The 4,992-nt window shown below is 37.5% G+C and overlaps 1 long non-coding RNA gene across 1 annotated transcript; it reads right to left on the bottom strand.

Moving 5' to 3' along the window:
- Positions 1-340: 340 nt before the first annotated feature.
- LOC145779152 (uncharacterized) lies at positions 341-4,686 on the bottom strand. The gene is made up of 4 exons (XR_014290513.1): positions 4,356-4,686; positions 3,984-4,122; positions 3,748-3,825; positions 341-991 (listed from the first exon to the last, which is right to left on the bottom strand). It is a non-coding gene; the product is annotated as an uncharacterized LOC145779152 (long non-coding RNA).
- Between the last annotated feature and the right edge of the window lie 306 nt (positions 4,687-4,992).

The following is a 4,992-nucleotide window of genomic DNA, read 5'->3' on the forward strand; positions in this document are numbered from 1 at the left end:
TTATTTTTGCATTACTTCATTTCTCGTGCTGTGTGCACTGTGCTGCCTCATTTTGCCTCCCCCTTGCAGCCTGCCGCCCCTGGCGCAGAGCCAGAACCGCCAAGTGGCTGCTACGCCACTGCTTCAACTACAAAGTGGATTGCAAATGTGGATGGCAAATAAACAGCTTGTTTTTGATATTTGCCAAGGTAAATCCAGACAAAAAAGGATGTTTTGCATTTCTTCGCATGGTTGACTGGACACGATGACATCACAAGGGGCCACCAAAACGGTGGGGTAAATTTTACTTTTTTCATTCGGCAAGAGGTAAACGAGACAAAAAGGTTAACAACCCCTGCAATAAAACCATTAACAAAAACAAGATACGCTCAGACGATGATGTAATTACAGAAGTCAACATTATGAAACGCAAAAACAACGCAAAAGCAAAGAAAAATAACCGTCACACACTGCATGGCATAGTAGTGTTTCGTGCTTGCAAATAGCACTACCATCTGAGACACATCTGTCGTAGAAAGCTTCCATATTTAGAATATCTTTTTATTTTTATATAATATCTTTTTATTTCATATTTAGACTAGACGTTTCGAATATCCTACACGTTAGTTAGAGTATTTGTTTTAACTTAGCTTGACTCTTTTGTCTCGTTTAATTTAGATTCTAAACTTCTCACGTCATTTCCGTGGTGGCTATGACGTCACGCCATTTGAGCGGCGCGGTGGCAAAGCCTCTGAAATATTAATCCTGGCAGTTTCGCATGCTTGTAGACTGTAGAGGCTTTGATTCACTGACGCAGAATGGTTACCAGCAGAAAATGACAGCAGAAAGGTTATGACAGCAGAAAGGTTACCGAGATTGACAGAATGAAGTTTCCGATAGTTGTTGAAATGTTCCCAGTGCTAATTTCCGGTTCTCAGTGCTAATCAATAGAAGATTGCCTTCCTTGCCTTCCCGTCCACTTAATCTAAATCTTCAACCACCGGGTGCAAGCCTGGATACGACAAATAAAAACAGTGCCAATCATTGGATGATCTCAGGGCATTGGCAGCAAAACATTAAAAAAACAAACAAGAAACTTCTCAAACGAGGGAAAATAGTAGTTTTCGACTACCCGCAATCAAATACCGCCCCACTCACACTTCTGCAGAGTTACCATACGTATGAGGCATTTGTAGCTACCGGTATTCCTGCTTTTGTACATCGTACCAAATGTGTGGAGAAAATGAGATAAATTTGGACCAAAAACGAATCTTTTAAGCAGTGATTAAGCAAACCGTCTGATTAGATAATATAATCGTACATCATTTTGATAAAGTTGATCGGTGGATCAGTAATTGGAAATTCAATCATCAGCGGATTACGGTTAATGCATACGAAACAATAGTCCGGGAAGAAGTTCTTATATTTTTGCATCATCAGCACATGTGAAAAAAAAAGCAATACAAGATTACAATGTGAGTTAGGTTGTTTGCTGATGATGATGGGAGTTGGCAGAAGGACTAAACTGGTCATCAAGTCTGCCACACCCGTGTGGTGTCGTAGCTTATATGACATGGAACGATGTCGGACTTTAACGCAAATATATATTATATACAACATAAAAAAAAAACATAAACACAAAAAAACACAGGGAAATAGTTGCTCAATCTGTAGATGATTCACCTCAGTGCATCCAACACTTAGATTCATCATCGTCATCGGCCCTGCCACGATAAAGCGTCGGCTACCATGATTCTCCTCGACAATTGATCGCTCATTGCTCTCACCAAATTTACAAAGTTCTCAACCATGTATCCAAGTTTTTTAAAAATTTTGGCGTGGGGGCTGCTTGTTCCTCTGACTAGGAATTCGTCCCATCATTCAGTGCTGGATTATCCATAAAGCTGAAGCTTTAGGTTCACAAAAATTTGGCCCACCAATAGGCCTACCATAAACAAAAAAGTTACTCATGAAAAGGTTAAATATGTGACATTTCACGATTTGCAAACGAAAAAGCGAGAAAAATCACCGTAAAGTCGGCCCACAAGTGATTTAACCTTTAGGCCTAACACCTATAATCTGGAAATGCCATCATTACTAAGCTTTCTATTTCACGCTCGCGATGGACAATGGACAATTGGACATGCCTAATAAACGTCATTTGCCTTTCTGTAACAGATCTCATCAGAACCAGGAAGCGGCTTAGATTAATCTTATTAATATAGTTTTGGGAGAGTTCTCGTTCTTGTACCCGTACAGACAGGCTAAGAACAACAACACAACAGAGCTGAACATTATAACAATATATTTTACATATTTACAAATAGTTTTAACAATCAAACGTTTTCGGCTTAACTTAGGCCTGAATGGACGAATTAAAAATCCAATCTGTGACTGTCTACCATCCACCAGTGTGTCCACCACTCACCACAACACGCAATTGTGCGTCATCAATGAAGCTGTAAATCTACAAAAATGTAAACCTTAAAATCCTGTAAACAAAAATTCCCGTTTTAGCGACGCCTACTTTTCAAAGCGCAATTTGACCAATCCAAAACGTTCTAGTTTCAAACGCTGATGCTTTGTGGGCGTGTTCGCAACGAAAGAAAGAAGGTTTGCGTCATTGGTGATAATTTTAGCCGAACCTTTATTTTTCCTGGACACTGCCTCAGTATGTGCATCATGTTTTCAGAGGTGGCTTTTGTGGCTGGTGTCTGACCGATGGGGTGATAAAGTTTTAGCCGTATGAATACAGTAGAATTGCCAGGCTTACTCAAAGACCGTTTTTTAGTTCAAATTTCTTCTGGGCCAGATGTTGCTATGTTAGAAAACAACATGTAGGCTACGTTTGGAACACTATTATTATATACCAGCAAGCGAAACTAATCCTTTTGGTTGGGTTGACTAAAGTTGCATAGGCAGCGGTTTCGTCGAAACAACGAAAACGTTTGACTAGAAGATAAACCTTTTCACTAAAAGGCTTCATAACTGAAGAGTATCGTAATTCATTTTAGGCTACCAGTAGATTCTAGAATGTAAGAGTGAAAAACGTTAAGCATAAATTAACTGGCAGTACCCGCCATTTAAAGAAAAGTGTTTGGCTTTCTGCCGTTAAATGGGATAGAATGGTAAAGCACGTTTTGCGCTGTTTGTTGGCATATGATCAGGGATTCTGATTGATCAACGTTCAGGTTTCGAAGCGGTTTGAGCTTGGTGAAAGATCTTAGAATTTTGAAACTAATGAGGAAAACGTGAGAGCAGTTTAAAAACAGAAATACTTTCCAAGAGGTTTTGAATAGAAATACGTCCAAAGTGTGCTTTTTGAGTAGAAGGGTCTGGAAAAATCTTTCAAATTTTTGAACTTTTTATTTCCAATGCAAATTTACAAATGATGAATTTTATTCAGTTTTATTTGAAAATACCAACTACTTTTGCGGGTTGAAGTATTTCGAAAAAACAACAATCGGAACAAAAAATGCGCCACAAGGTTAAAAGTGTGTGTCGTCATGTTGTTTGAAGATTTAAATTTATTTATGGAATATTTGGGGTTACGAGAGTTTGAAGTAGAAGTATTTCGATTTTTTCAAACCGAAAAAAAATTTCATCTCAATACTCTGAAATTCTTTTCTTTTGATTTCGTCTCGAATTGAGTTTCTTCCTTTGAGCTTCCTTTTGTTGTATTTCGAATCGCCTTTCATGGAAAAGTTTTTTGTTTTAACCAAAAACAATTTCCTTGAAATAGAAAGTTTTTCAATAGTTTAGAAGTACCTTCTTAGTCGTCATGTAGTAGTCTAAGTTCGGTTTGAATCAACAATCGTCCAACTTATTGTTTTGCATTCTCTCCACCTGAACAAAAGGAAGTGTTTCGCAACACCTGAAAGAGTTAGTCGTTTCTAGCAGGAGATTCGAATGCGCACGGCCCACTTGTTTTTGAAGTTAATTAAAAATAGAAATTTGGGTACCAACAGCAACAGGAAACAAATTAAAAAACTGAAATAAAATACCTTGCTGTAGTTGCACTCCTTTCTAGGGTTGCAATATGAGAGAGTTTTATATTCTCTTCCATGAATTATCTCGAAAAGTCGCGATAAGTCGTTCGCAGAGCGAGATGGACCGACTTTAACACTTAGCTCGCTTGATCATCTGATGTAATAAGAATGCACGTTTTAATAATGCCTTGTATATACCTCAGCTATGTGCTGCTTTCCACATTTCCACAACGCAGACAGTCGAAGTATTTTTGGGGGGTGTTCGAAAAGTAAATGTGGTTCTGAAACACTGCTAAAAGTAATAGCAATAGAGATTTCTGCAAATATTAAAACACATTTTATCAAGGGTATTATTTGAAAAGTTATTTATAGTGATTTCCAGTATACCTTTACCAGTTTCTTTAGGAACGTCAAATTCCAAAATACTCAATTTCGTTTTAGACAACCTGCAATCCAATAACGCCTAGATAAGTAGTGGAAACTTGAAAGCTGTTAAGTGCGTTCAGAAAATATCAAATTCTTATTTCAATAAGCTATAACTGGAGCACATATTACATAAAAAATATCTATATCATCGTGTTCTGAACAATATCTTTATGTTCTTCTTTTAGAAAACTTCTTGTTAATGTTGCAGGCTAGGCTATAGCTCCTTCACAAAGGCACAATGTAAAACTTATGTAAAACAAATATAGCATTTTGTGTTACCTCGTCTGGCATTTAATTCAAACTGCCCCTCTAATATTTTTGGATACAGTTTCGTATTTGCTCAGTGATAATTCTAAGTAGAATATCACTGAGATAATTCTAAGTAGAATTATAACATTGTGACTGACATTGTGACTCATAATAATGATAGTTCGACGGTCTTTGCATGCTGAAGCACCCGATTTCTTTGGCAAAGGAAAAAACGGATTCTAGGAAGTCGTCAGGTAGTTTTCGATTGTCATAAATACTTTGTGGAAAGTTATATATCTGTGACTTCATCTTCAATTACATCATCCATCTCTATGGTAGCATCGTCTGG

The sequence above is a fragment of the Aplidium turbinatum genome, chromosome 10 (assembly GCF_918807975.1).
Source record: "Aplidium turbinatum chromosome 10, kaAplTurb1.1, whole genome shotgun sequence".
Taxonomy (NCBI): Eukaryota; Metazoa; Chordata; class Ascidiacea; order Aplousobranchia; family Polyclinidae; genus Aplidium; species Aplidium turbinatum.